The sequence below is a fragment of the Peromyscus leucopus genome, chromosome 9 (assembly GCF_004664715.2).
Source record: "Peromyscus leucopus breed LL Stock chromosome 9, UCI_PerLeu_2.1, whole genome shotgun sequence".
NCBI lineage: Eukaryota > Metazoa > Chordata > Mammalia > Rodentia > Cricetidae > Peromyscus > Peromyscus leucopus.
In genome coordinates, this window is record NC_051070.1 from 66,607,120 (window position 1) to 66,622,535 (window position 15,416).

Here is a 15,416-nt window from a genome sequence, read left to right on the forward strand (position 1 = left end):
CCCATGATGTCCTCATCTATCATAGTATCTTCCTCCCTGCCCTCCCACTCTGTCCCTGTTCCAGCTTGACCCTCCCAGTTTCCCTATGTTCTCATCCCCCACTCCTTCTTGTCTGCCATGACCCCCACCCAGTCCACTCATGTAGATCTCATCCACTTCTTCAAAGGGTCCTGATAAGTATTCTTAGTATTCAACTTGACTACATCACAACTAGCTAGAATCCCAAATAGGGGGGCACACTTGTGAGGTGTTTTTGCTTAATCATTTTGTGTGGCATGTTCCACTTCTAAGCCAGAGCTTTGAGGTGGGAAAATAGATGTTTCATTAGGGCAGACTGGGATTAGACAAGGGTTCACGACCCCTTTTATGGGTGGAACAACCAACTGTACTACAGGAATCTCCTAAAATTCATCTCAGTAGGTGGGCATTGTGCCTGTAGGACAATTCTCCAGTCTACATGATTATGGAATTGTCTTGTACTCACGGCAAGTCCCATGGATGGTGTTGGTAATGTGTTCATTGAACAGACCAGGACAGCAGGTAAAATAGTGTTTACTACCTTGAACGTGAAGTTTGCTGAGGCAGATTCTACTTTATCCCAGACTAGCCCACAACCTACTGTGTAGACAAGAATGTCCCTGAAATACTCCATGTACCTCTCATGGATGTCATTCTGAATTGTTTTATTTTTTTCCTTTTATTTTATTTTACAATACCATTCAGTTCTACATAACAGCCACAGATTCCCTTGTTCTCCCCCTTCCTGGCCCCCTCCCCTTCCCCCCAGCCCACCCCCTATTTCCACCTCTTCCAGGGCAAAGCCTCCCCCCAGGACTGAGATGGACCTGGTAGACTCACTCCAGACAGGTCCAGTTTCCTCCTCCCAGATTGAGTCAAGTGTCCCTGCATAAGTCCCAGGTTTCAAACAGCTAACTCATGCAATGAGCACAGGACCTGGTACCACTGCCTAGATGCCTCCCAAGCAGATCAAGCCAATCAACTGTCTCACCTATTCAGAGGGCCTGATCCAGTTGTGGGCTCCACAGCCTTTGGTTCATAGTTCCTGTGTTTCCATTTGTTTGGCTATTTGTCCCTGTGCTTTATCCAACCTTGGTTTCAACAATTCTCCTTCATATAAACCCTCCTCTTTGTCGCTAATTAGACTCCCAGCGCTCCACCTGGGGCCTAACCATGGATCTCTGCATCCAGATTCTTCAGCTCTCTTTCCCAAGACCCTCGCCCTTCATTGCTCCCACTCATGTCCAGGTTGTTCATGTAGATCTCAGCCATTTCTCCGTCATTGGGTGATCCTTGTGTCTTTCTTGGGGTCCTGTTTTCCAGGTACTACTTCTACATGATTAGGAATCATCTTGTGCTCATGCAAGTTGTTGGTAATGTGTTCGTTGGACAGACCAGGAGAGCAGGCAAAAATATAGTTTACTACCTTGAATGCTGAGGCCGATTCTGCTTTATCCAAGATTAGCCCACAACCTACTGTGTAGACGGGAATGACCCTGAACTACTCCATTCATCTCTCAGGAAAGAACTGCTATTATTTCCACCAGTCACTCAGCCATGTCCTATGCAGGGGATGGAAAAGTATTGGGTCTGGGTGGGTAGGTCTTGGGGTGATATATTGTAAACCACAATAAAACTTATCTGGGGATCAGAGAACAAAGCCAGAAGCTAGACTAGACATAAAGTTCAGACAATGAGGCACACAACCTAAATCCTATCTCTCAGGAGGCACAAAACAATCTGGATCTCATCTGGGTCTCTTATTTCAAGGCCACACTGGGAAGAGAGCCTTTAATCTCAACAATTGAGATCTCATGCCTTTGCTTGGGAAGCACACACACCTTTAATCCCAGGAAGTGATAAGTAATGAAAATTTTGTTGTCTAAGTTCATCAAATGTTACTGGACTGGACACTGTTAATATATATGATGGAATTTTTATCTGAATTTGTTATATGTTAATGGACTAGACATTGTTAATGTAATTCTTGACTGTATATATTGTATATACTTATTGGAAAGTTTTTCTTGTATTAGTTATGAGCTTTTTTAAAATTTTAGACAAAAAAAGGGAAATGTGTTGGTATTGTGTTCCCCAAAATATTGTGCACCCTAATAAACTTATGTGGGGTCAGAGACAGACAGCCACAATATTAAACATAAAGGTTGGGCAGTGGTAGCACACGACTTTAATCCTAGCATTCCAGCGGCAAAAATCCATCTGTTCAAGGATACAGCCAAGCATGGAGGTTCACGCCTTTAATCCCAGAAAGCGAGCCTCTAATCCCAGGGAGTGGTGGTAGAAAGCAGAAAGGTAAATAAGGTGTGAGGACCAGAAACTAGAGGCATTTGGCCTGGTTAAGCATTTTGGCTGGTTAAGCTTTTAGGTTTTGAGCAGCACAGTTCAGCTGAGATCCATTCTGGATGAGGACTCAGAGGCATCCAGTCTGAGGAAACAGGATCAGCTGAGGAACTGGTGAGACCTTCTAAGATTCCTGCTACACCTGCCCTAACCCCAGTCAGCCCTAATGAAACCTCTGTTTTTCCACCTCAAAGATCTGGCTCAAAGTGGAACATGCCACACAAAATGATTAAGTAAAGGCACCTCACAAAGTGTGCCCACCGATTTTGGGATTCTAGCAAATTGTGGATATAGTCAAGTTGAATACTAAGAATACTCATCAGGACATTACACCTATTCAACTGGACAAATTTTCATATCACCTTATGTCATACTTAATTTGCAAAAGTAACAAGATCCAAGTCACAATGACTCTAGAGGGAGTGTATCTGTATGACATGACAATTACCTGTAGCTGTAAAATAGTGATATGAATATCCAACTTTGAAAGGCAACGGCATTATAGGTTTAACCAAGTCAATATTATGCCTCATGTGATGTAACTATCCCTCATTCAAAGAGAAACATGTTCTAAACTTAGAATAGATGGTGATGTTGTTGTCTGGCCTTCTTTCATATCTGAAACTTACATTTGAGAAACTTTGATATTCTCTGACTTGAGGTTCCATCATTGCATCACACAGCCACGTCTCCAGCTCCCAATGGTTTCCATTGCATTCTGGGGATTCTGAGGCTCTGAAACACTGTGCATGGGTTCTACAACATAAGGGTTAGAGAATGGATACAGTGTTGAGCTGCTGATTATGGAAACAGGGTTTCCCCTTGTAGTCAAGGAGATAAAATACCAGGAGTCTGATGAAGATAGAGGGTAGAGGTCAAGTCCCAGTCACCCAGGAATGAACCTCCACTACAACCTCATCCCTTGCCCCACAATTTTTTTTCTTTATTAAGAAATTTTCTACTCACTCCATATGCTATCCTAACAAATCCCTCCTCCTTCCTCCCACCCCTCAGGCCTCTTTCCCAAACCACCCTAGATCCCCTTATTCCCTAAATTGAGGACTCCCATTGGGAGTCAGCAAAGCCCAGCACACTGAGCCTAGGCAGGTCCAATACCCTTCCCACTGCACCAAGGCTGTGCAAGTAGGAGTCACACCACAGGACCCGGTTCCAGAAGCCTGCCCATAGACGAGGGACAGATCCCGACTCCCCTGCCTGAGTGCCCCCCAAACAGTTTGAGCGAAACAAGTGTCTTCCATATCCAGAGGGCCTAGTCCAGTCCCATTTGGGCTACACAGCCACCAGTCCACAGTTCATGGGTTTCCACTAGTGTGGCCAGTCATCTCTGCATGTTCTCCCATCATGATCTCAATGTCCTTTGCCTGCAGTATCTCTCCTCTCTCTCATCAGTTGGATTCCTGGAGCTCAGCCTGGGGCCTGGCCTTGGATCTCTTTATCTGCTGCCATCTGTCACTGGATAAAGGCTCTATGATGACAGCTAGGTTATTTGCTAGGCTGGTCACCAGAGTAGACTGGTCCAGGCACCCTCTGGACCACTGCCAGCAGACCAAGGTGGGGTCAACCTTGTGGGCTCCTGAGAGCCTCTCCAGCACCCTGCCTCTTCCTATTCCCATGATGTCCTCATCTATCATGGTATCCTCCTCCCTGCCCTCCCACTTTGTCCCTGTTCCAGCTTGACACTCCCAATTTCCCTATGTTCTCATCCCCCACTCTTAGCCCTCTGCCATCCCCTCTTCCAGTCCACTCATGTAGATCTCATCTACTTCTTCACTGGATCATGCATGTGTGTCTTCTAGGGTCTTTTCCTGTTAGCTAGCCTCTCTGGGATTGTGAGTTTCAATATGTCCATCCCTTTCCTCACATTGAGTATCCATTTATGTGTGAGTACATACTATTTTTGTCCTTCTGAGTCTGGGTTACCTCACTCAAGATAATATTTTCTAGATCCATCCATTTGCCTGCAAATTTCATGATATCATTGTTTTTTACTGCTGAGTAGTACTCCATTTTGTATATGTGCCATTATTTTCTTTATCCATTCTTCAGTTGAGGGACATCTAGGTTGTTTCCAGGTCCTTGGTATTAAGAATAATGCTGATATGAACATAGTTGAGCATGTGTTCTTGTGGTAAGATTGAACATTCCTTGGGTATATGACCAAGAGTAGTGTAACTGTGTCTTGAGGAAGACTTATTCCCAATTTTCTGAGAAACTGCCATACTGATTTCCAGAGTGGCTGTACAAGTTTGCATTTCCACCAACAGTGGAGGAATGTTCCCCTTTCTCCACATCCTCTCCAACATAAGCTGTCTTCAGTGTTTTTGGTCTTAGCCATTCTGACAGGTGTAAGATGGTATCTCAGAGTTGTTTTGATTTGCATTTCCTTGATGACTAAGGATGTTGAGCAATTTCTTAAATGCCTTTCCGTCATTTGAGATTCTTCTGTTGAGAATTCACTGTTAAGCTCTGTAGTCCATTTTTTAATTGGATTGTTCAGTATTTTGATGTCTAGCTTTTTGAGTTCTTTATATATTTTGGAGATCAGCCCTCTGTCAGATGTGGCTTGGTGAAGATCCTTTCCCATTCTATAGGCTGTCCTTTGGTCTTATGGACAATGTCCTTGCTCTACAAAAGCTTCTCAGTTTCAGGAGGTCCCATTTATTATTTGTTGTTCTCAGTGTCTGTGATATGGTGTTATATTTAGGAAGTGGTCTCCTGTGCCAATTCAGTCCAGACTACTTCCTACTTTCTCTTCTATCATGTTCAGTGTAACTGGATTTATGTTGAGGTCTTTCACTTGTACTTGGGTTTTGTGCATGGCAACAGGTTTGGGTCTATTTGCAATCTTCTGCATGTTGACATCCAGTTATGCCAGCACCATTTGTTGAAGATGCTTTCTTTTTTTCCATGGTACAGTTTTGGCTTCTTTGTTAAAAATCATATGTTCATAGGTGTATGGATTAATGTCAGGGTCTTCAATTCGATTCCATTAGTCCACATGTCTGTTTTTATGCCAGTACCAAGCTGTTTTTATTACTATAGCTCTATAGTAGAGCTTGAGGTCAGAGATCATGATGACTCCAGATGTTGCGTTATTATACAGGATTCTTTTAGCTATCCTAGGTTTTTTGTTTTTCCATATAAAGTTAAGTATTGTTCTTTCAAAGTCTGTGAAGAATTGTGTTGGAATTTTGATGGGGATTGCACTGAATCTGTATATTGCTTTTGGTAAGATTGCCTTTTTTACTGTGTTGATTCTACCTATCCATGAACATGGGAGATCTTTCCATTTTCTGATATCTTCTTCAATTTCTTTCTTCAGAGACTTAAAGTTCTTATCATACAGGTCTTTCATTTGCTTAGTTAGAGTTACCTGAGGTATTTTATATTATTTGTGGCTATTGTAAAGGGTGATGTTTCTCTGACTTCTTTCTCATCCCCTTTTTCATTTGTATATAGGAGGGCTACTGATTTTGAGTTAATCTTGTATCCTGCCACCTTACTGAAGGAGTTTACCAGCTGTAGGAGTTCACTGGTAGAATTTTTGGGGTCACTTATGTATACTATCATATCGTCTGCAAGTAATGAAAGTATGACTTCTTCCTTTCCAATTTGTATCCCCTTGATCTTCTTTTGTTGTCTACTGCTCTAGCTAGAACTTCAAGTAGTATATTGAATAAGTATGGGGAGACTGGACATGCTTGTCTTTGTCTTGTTCCTGATTTTAGTGGAATCGCTTTGAATTTCTCTCCATTTAATTTAATGTTTGCTGTTGGCTTGCTGTAAATTGCTTTTAATATGTTTAGGTGTGTTCCTTGTATTCCTGATCTCTCTAGAATCTTTATCATGAAGGGGTGTTGGATTTTGTCAAAGGCTTTTTCAGCATCCAATTAGGTGATCATGTGGTTTTTTCTTTCAGTTTATTTATATGGTGTATTACATTGACAGGTTTTCGTATATTGAACCATCCTTGCATCCCTGGGATGAAACCTACTTGGTCATGTTGGATATTTTTTTTGATGTGTTCCTGGATTTGATTTAGCCCATATTTTATTGAGTATTTTTGTATCAATGTTCATAAGGGAGATTGGTCTTTAATTCTCTTTCTTTGTTACCTCTTTGTGTGGTTTGGGTGTTAGGGTAACTGTAGCCTCGTAAAAAGAATTTGGTAATGTTCCTTCTGTTTCTATGGTGTGGAAGAATTTGAAGAGTATTGGTATTAGCTCTTCTTTGAAAATATGGTAGAAGCCGGGCGGTGGTGGCACACGCCTTTAATCCCAGCACTCGGGAGGCAGAGCCAGGCGGATCGCTGTGAGTTCGAGGCCAGCCTGGTCTACCAAGTGAGCTCCAGGAAAGGCACAAAACTACGCAGAGAAAACCTGTCTCGAAAAACCAAAAAAAAAAAAGAAAAGAAAATATGGTAGAATTCTGCACTAAAACCATCTTATCCTGGGCTTTTTTTGGTTGGGAGACTTTTAATGACCCTTTCTGTTTTCTTAGGGGTTATTGGTCTATTTAAATAGTTTATCTGTTTTGGATTTAGCTTTGGTATGGGGTACCTATCCAGAAAATCATCCATTTCTTTCAGATTTTCCAACTTTGTGGAGTACAGGTTTTTAAAATATGACCAGATGATTCTCTGTATTTCCTCATTGTCTGTTGTTATGTCTCCCTTTTCGTTTCTGATTTTGTTAATTGGAAAGCACTCTCTCTGCTTTTTGGTTAATTTGGATAAGGGCTTATCTATCTTGTTGATTTTCTCAAAGAGCCAACTCTTTCTTTCATTGATTCTTTGTATTGTTCTCTTTATTTCTATTTTATTGATTTCAGCCCTCAATTTGATTATTTCCTGGCGTCTGTTTCTCCTTGGTGAGTTTGCTTCTTCTTGTTCTAGAGCTTTCAGTTGTGCTGTTAAGTCACTAGGGTGAGATTTCTCCAACTTCTTTATGTGGGCATTTAGGGCTAGTTATGTATTTTCCTCTTAGCACTGCTTTCATAGTGTCCCATAAGTTTGGGTATGTTGTACTTTCATTTTCATTGAATTCTAGGAAATCTTTAATTTCTTTATTTTTTCCTTGGCCCATTGGTGATTCAATTGGGCATTATTTGGTTTCCATGAGATTGTAGGCTTTCTGTAATTTTTGTTTTGTGTTGAAATCTAACTTTAAGCTGTGGGGGTCTGATAAGACACAGGAGGTTATTTCAATTTTTTTGTATCTGTTGAGATTTGCTTTGTGGCCAAGCATGTGGTTGATTTTGTGGAAGGTTCCATGGGGTGCTGAAAAGAAGGTATATTCTTTTGTGTTAGGGTGGAGTATTTTGTAGATTACTATTAAGACTATTTGAGTCATAATGTCTATTAGCTCCCTTATTTCTCTGTTAAGATTTTGTCTGGCAGACCTGTCCATTGGTGAGAGTGGGGTGTTCAAGTCTCCCACTACTAGTGTATGGGTTTTGATGTGCGATTTAAGCTTTAGCAATGTCTCTTTTACAAATGTCAGTGCCCTTGTATTTGGGGCATAAATATTCAGAATTGAGACTTCATCCTTGTGTCTTTCTTGGGTTCCTGTTTTCCAGGTAGCCTCACTGGTGATGTGAGTAGCAGTCCAGTCATCCTTGTTCCACATCTAGTATCCTCCTATGAGTGAGTACAAACCACATTTGTCTTTCTGAGTCTGGGTTACCTCACTCAGGATGATTTTTTCTAGATCCATCCATTTGCCTGCAAAACTCATGATGTCATTGTTTTTCTCTGCTGAGTAGTATTCCATTGTGTATATGTGACACAATTTATTTATCCATTCTTCAGTTGAAGGGCATCTAGGTTGTTTCCAGGTTTTGGCTATTACAAACAATGCTGATATGAACATAGCTGAGCAAGTGCTCTTGTGGTATGATTGAGCATTTCTTGGGTATATGCCCAAGAGTGGTATAGCTGGATCTTGGGGAGATTGATTCCCAAATTTTTAAGAAAGAGCCATATTGATTTCCAAAGTGGTTGTACAAGCTTGCATTCCCACCAGCAGTGGAGGAGAGTTCCCCTAGTTCCACATCCTCTCCAGCATAAAGTGTCTTCAGTTTTTTTGACCTTAGCCATTCTGACAGGCATAAGGTGGTATCTCAGAGTTGTTTTGATTTGCATTTCCCTGATGATTAGGGATGTTGAACAATTCCTTAAGTGTCTTTCAGCTATTTGAATTTCCTCTGTTGAGAATTCTCTGTTTAGTTCTATAGCCCATTTCTTAATTGGACTGTTGGTTCTTTTGATGTGTAATTTCTTGCGTTCCTTATATATTCTGGATATCAGTCCTCTGTCTGATGTGGGGTTGGTGAAGATATTTTCTCATTCTGTAGGCTGTCACTTTGCCTTGTTGACTGTATCTTTTGCTCTACAAAAGCTTCTCAGTTTCAAGAGGTCCCATTGATTGATTGTTTCTCTCAGTGTCTGTGCTACTGGTGTTATATTTAGGAAGTGATCTTTTATGCCAATGCATTCAAGAATACTTCCTACTTTCTCTTCTAGCAGGTTCAGAGTAGCTGGATTTATGTTGAGGTCCTTGATCCACTTGGACTTAAGTTTTGTGCACGGTGACAGATATGGATCTATTTGCAGCCTTCTACACGTTGATATCTAGTTATGCCAGCACCATTTGTTGAAGATGCTTTCTTCTTTCCATTGTACACTTTTGGCTTCTTTGTCAAAAATTATATGTTCATAGCTGTGTGGGTTAATGTCAGGGTCTTCAATTCGATTCCATTGGTCCACATTTCGGTTTTTATGCCAATACCAAGCTATTTTTATTGCTGTAGCTCTATAGTAGAGCTTGAAGTCAGGGATTGTGATGCCTCCAGAGGTTATTTTATTGTACAGGATTCTTTTGGCTATCCTAGGTTTTTTGTTTTTCCATATGAAGTTGAGTATTTTTCTTTCCATGTCTGTGAAGAATTGTGTTGCTATTTTGATGGGGATTGCATTGAATCTGTAGATTGCTTTTGGTAAAACTGCCATTTTTACTATGTTGGTTCTGCCTAAACATGAGCATGGGAGATCTCTGAACAGTTTTATTAAATAAGAAACACAGAGCCAAATTCAGAGTTAAAAACCAGAGAGATCAGAGCAGCAACCAAAAGCTAAGTCCAACACCGCCTTCTTACCCACCCTGTTGCTGTTGCTGTCGTTCTTCCCCTCAGAAACAGGCCTACTTCCTGTGTGTCTGTCTTTTTTTCTCTTTTTTTGACTTTCTGTTATGCCTTCTCATTGGTTCTAAACCCAACCACATGACCTCCTGGTCACTGCCTGTCTATACAGACCTCCAGGTCTCTATGGTTGGTATTTAAATTAGAGGCGTGTGTCTCCATGCTGGCTGTATCCTTGAACACACATAGATCTGCCGGTCATGAGATCAGGATTAAGGGCATGTGCTACCACTGCCAGTCTTCTTCTAAATGGCTTGTTATTAGCTTTGACCCCCGGGCACTTTCCTTTATTAACATACAAATTATATCACAATTCAGCCTAAATAAAAAACCACAATACCTCTCAGGAAAAAACTGCTATTATTTCCACCAGCCATACAACCACATCCTATGCAGGAGATGGAAAAGTATTGGGTCTTATAATTCGTCTGATATTTTTAAGTTTTTTGAAGCACAGCTGGAGTGAATTAGGACGTTTAAGATGGACTTTTAGCAGTAAGGTAACAGAAAGAAGTTTGGAGTGAATGGGTGAGAGCTGAAGAGAGTGGGTGAGGTGTTGGTGTGATATATTGTACACCCCAATAAAACTTATCTGGGGAACTGAGAACAAAGTCAGAAGTTAGATTATCCATAAAGGCCAGACAATTTATGGCTCACACCCTTAATCCTATCACTGGAGAGGCACAGAACCCTCTGGGTCTCATCTGGGTCTCTGAGGTCAAGGCCACTCTGGGAAGAGAGCCTTTAATCTCAACACTTGAGATCTTATGCCTTTGCTTGGGAAGTACACACACCTTTAATCCCAGGAAGTGATGTCAGGCAGAGAAAAGTATATAAGACCTGAGCAAACAGAAACTCACACTCTTAAGGCTGAGGAATTCATAGAGGTAAAAACAATGGCTGACTCTTCTGTTTCATTGATCCTTCAGTTTTATCCCATTATTTGGCCCTGTTTTGTTTTTTATTAATAAGACCTTTTAGCAATTGTGTTACACCCTCATCTCCCAGGACAGGTTTTTCTGTGTCTCATCTGTCCCTTCCCCAGGGGCACCTCTGATACTCACTGGAGGCTTTCCCTGTTCAAGCTTGACAACCAAGGTTTCCATTAGGTGAGAATGACCAGCATCTGTAGATGAGAAATGAAGGGTCCATTGTTTGCTAAAGCTGCATGAGGCTGGGTTCTTTTCTTTCTTTTTTTTCTTTTTTTTTTTGTTTGTTTCTCGAGACAGGGTTTCTCTGTGTAGCTTTGTGCCTTTCCTGAAGCTCACTTGGTAGCCCAGGCTGGCCTCGAACTCAGAGAGATGCACCTGGCTCTGCTTCCCGAGTGCTGGGATTAAAGGCCTGAGCCAATACCGCCTGGCCTGAGGCTGGTTTCTTAATCCACACACAGCTAAGAGACAGAGATTGCTGTTGCATGAAAATGGTGTTGATAACTTATTTATTCATTTCTGGACAGAGAAAAGCAAACCAAGTCAAATATTTGAGAAACATCCAAGAAGGCAGAATGGACCGGAGTGGGCAGCAAGAAGGACAAGGAAGACCCTCAGGTAATCAGAGTGAAATGTGTGCTAAACCAAAAGTCTTCTACTGCATTTCTTGTTCTGTGATTGCTGGGATTATGGCAGACCCCTTGGTGGTATTATGTTCCCCAAAATATTGTGTACCCTAATAAATTTATCTGTGGTCAGAGAGCAGACAGCCACTAGATACAGAGGCTAGAAAATGGTGGCACTCATGCCTTTAATCCTGGCATTCCAGAGGGAGAAATCCATCTGGGATCTCTGTGAGTTCAAGGCCACTATGGAAAGAGCCAGGCATGGTGACACCACCTTTAATCCCAGGGAGTGATGGTAGAAGGCAGAAAGATATATAAGGCATGAGGACCAGGAACTAGAAGCATTTGGCCTGGTTCAGCATTTGGCTCGTTAAGAATTTGGCTGGTTAAGTATTCAGGTTTTTAAGCATAAATTCAGCTGAGACCCATTCTGGATGAGGACTCAGAGGCCTCCAGTCTGAGGAGACAAGACCGGCTGAGGATCTGGCGAGGTGAGGTAGCTGTGGCTTGTTCTGGCTCTCTGATCTACCAGCATTGACCCCAATAACTGGCCTCGGGTTTGATTTTATTAATAAGAACTTTTAAGATTCATGCTACAGACCCCAGATATGAGCAGCTCTGGTGAAGATAGAGGAGTCCTCAGTTGATCCACATCTCTGACCTCCTCACAGTAGAGACAGAGTTTCAGGGGCTGTGACAAGCTCCTGTGTGTGTGAGGGGTAGTTATGAGTGTAGGTGGGGACAGCGTTCCCAAGTCCCACTTGTCCTGTGACATCCCCTTTGATTCTGATATGTATTTCTAAACCTCAAGACACCCATGATCTCCCAGTGAGTGTACTCCTTATAATTACAGGGAGGGTGGATGTCCAATGCTTGGCCGGCAGGCAGGTGTTGGTAATCTCATGATACATGAATGAGGGCCTTGTGGTTGATCACTGTGCAGGAAGAGTCCCCAGCAAAAGTTCAGAGGGCACTGTGGTTGATCAGGGTACAGGAAGAGTCCCCAGAAAAAGTTCAGATGTGCATGTGCATGCTGGGAAATATACTGATCCCATCCCTATGTCCACTGCAGGTCCTTCCCATAGGCTGTGGAATGACCGTGAAATCAGGATCTTCCTGCTGGGATGGGAAGGCATTGAGGAGGAAGTGAGCCACCCAGACAAGATGCTGAAGAAGGTCAGGTCTATTGACAAGAGACTCTACCAGGGTGTCCTGAGGAAGACCTGGCATGAATGCTTGCAACTGATGCCCAGTCTGAAGACCTTGCCCTTGTGCCTATCTAATGACAGAGCAGGGATCAAAGCCTTGTTTTCTCCTTATTCGAAGGACCTCTACAGGATCCTTGGTCACAGACAAGATTGGAGCCCCTTCCCAGTTTAGTCCTTTCTTCAGAGAACTCTGAGGCCCTCCAGATGGTGGCATCAGCTGGGCTTTCTTCATGGGCACAGAATGTAGACAAGCCCCATTCCCACAGGCCTCTGTGGCACAAAGCAGCAATGTCTGGCCTCTCTGTGTGTCTAACTCCCTCTCACACCCAAGCAATGGAACTATGACTTGTTCATTGCTGGTTTTCAACCCAGGGGTCAATTAATTACTGAAGGTGATTCAGGGGGAACCAGGGTACCATGCTTATGTTCCAAAATTAGCTAGAATAGCAAAGTAATTGTTCACAATTGTGAGGGATTTTCACGTAATCAGCTTGGGGGTATGTTCCACTTTGGAGCTAGATCTTTCAGGTGGCAAAACAGATGTTTCATTAGGTCATATTGGGATTAGGAGCAGGGTTCATAATCTCTGTTTCAAGACCCACATTATGGGTTGAACAACCAACTGTATTTCAGGGATCTCCTAAAAGCTCTCAATTATTAGATGTTTACGTTAGGATTCATAAACTTAGCCAAACTATAGTTATAAACCAGCAACAAAATTATTGTATGACTGGGGATCACCACAACATGAAGAATTTTATTTAAAGGTCCAGGCATTAAGGAAGTTGAGAACCACTCCATTTGAGGCTGTGTCATATAGATTTTGGCAAATACTGAAGAAATACTCAATTCTCTTGAGTGATCAACAGATACTGGATCCTTAGTCCTTCTCTTCATAGGCAGCCATTGTTGGATTAGGTGAACCACAGGCCACAATTCATTGTAGTTAATCACCTTAAGAGTGTGGCATCAGCTGGCCTGATCTCGTGAGCACAGAATGTAGGCAAGCCCCAATCCCACAGGCCTCTATTGTACAAAGCAGCAATGTCTTGCCTCTCTGTGTGTCTAACTCCCTCTTTAACCCGAAGTAATGAACTATGACTTGTTCATAGCTGATTTTTGACCAAGGGGCCAATTAATTATTGAAGGTGATTCAGGGATACCAGGGAATCATGCTTGTGCTCTCTCTCTCTCTCTCTCTTTCTTCTACCACAGGACCTCTCTATGATGGAGCTGGTAAAACCCAGCTTCACATGTACATCTCCAGTGATATCACATCTCCAGTGATATCACATCTCCAGTGATATCACATCTCCAGTGATATGGCTGACTTTTGTGTACTAGCCTTAGGATTAGTGGTTCCCCGTGCCTTTTGGAGAGCTTCAAGGGAACTCACCACCGATGATGTTCAGTGGGGATTCACAGATTCCAAGATGGGAAACCTGGAAAACATTTGACTATGTATGTAATCTTCTTTCTCTGTCTCCTCAGTGAAGGCAAATGAGTGGAATGAAATAAAAGTTTCTAAACAAACTTCTGCCTCCTCCTTGTCTTTTCAGTGGAGCCCATAAGTGTAGTGGGGCATGGGATGTGGTCGGAGTGGAGGTTCATCCCTGGGTGACTCGTACTTTGTCTATACCCTCTATCTTCATCTGACTCCAGGCATTGAGTCTCCTCTACTACAAGGGGAACACCTCCTTCCATAGACAGCAGCTCAAAACTGTACTTATTCTCTAGCTCTCTTGTTTTAGCCATCATGGTCAGTGTTTCAGAACCTCAGATTATCCAGAATGCAATAGAGACCATTGGCTGCTGGAGTCATAACTGTGTGGTGCAGTGATGGAACACCATATAAGGAAATATTAAAGTTTCTCCAATATAAGTTTCAGATATGAAAGAAGGCTGGACAAGGAACATCACCACCTATAGTAAGTTCATAATGTGTTTCAATTGAAGGAGGGACAGTTACATCATGTTAGATGTAATTTTGACCAGGTTAAGTATATAATGCCATTGCCTTTCAAGTTTGAATAGACATATCACTATTTTCCACCTACAAGTTATAATCATATCACACAATTACACTCATAGGGGTCATTGTGACTTCATTATTGTTATACATATGAAGTAAGCATGACATAAGGTGATATGAATGGGTTACCAGTGGGAAAACATTGAACTCATGATGAGTATTCTTAGTATTCAACTTGACTACATCCATGATTAGCTAGAACCCCAATATGGGTGAGGTATTTTTGCTTGATCCTTTTGTGTGGAATGTCCCAATTCTGAGCTAGATCTCTGAGGTGGGAAAACAGACCTTTCATTAGGGTAGACTGTCATTAGGGCAGAGGTTCACAATCTATGGGTGATAACCCCTTTATGGGTGGAACAACCAACTGTATTACAGGGATCTCCTAAAAACATCTCATTTATCAGACATTTACTTTAGGATTCAGAACCTTAGCAAAAGTGTAGCTATGAAGTGGCAACAAGATAATTGTATGGTTGGGGATCACCACAACATGAGGAATTTTATTAAAAGGTTCAAGTATTAGGGAACTTGAGAACCTCTCCATTAGAGGGTAATTCATTTATATTTTGGCAAATACTGAAAACCAACTGAGACAGAGAAAGACAGAAAGACAGAGACAAACAGACAGAGAGAGGAGAGAGAGAGAGAGAGAGAGAGAGAGAGAGAGAAGAGACACTGACTAATATAAAACACATAGCTATATTAAAGCTTTCTTGGAATACCTGGTATTCTAACCTAAAAGATAGGGCTTCCATGGACACTGGCTACTCAGCGAGGGTCTCCTGATATGGGGCTCACTTCTCTACATTTTCACATGGGACTTGTATCCTTAAGGACCTCTAAATGGGCAGAGATCCCAAAATATCGAGGGCAGGCACATCAGGAATTAATGATCATCCTATTCTACTTGAAGAGTTATAGACCATCCTCAGGGTACCTAGCAACCTGTCTCCCAAGTAGAAGGAAAGCAACAGATGCAGGCAGGCAGCTGTCTCTGTCATTCTAGACTTTTGCAAGTTGC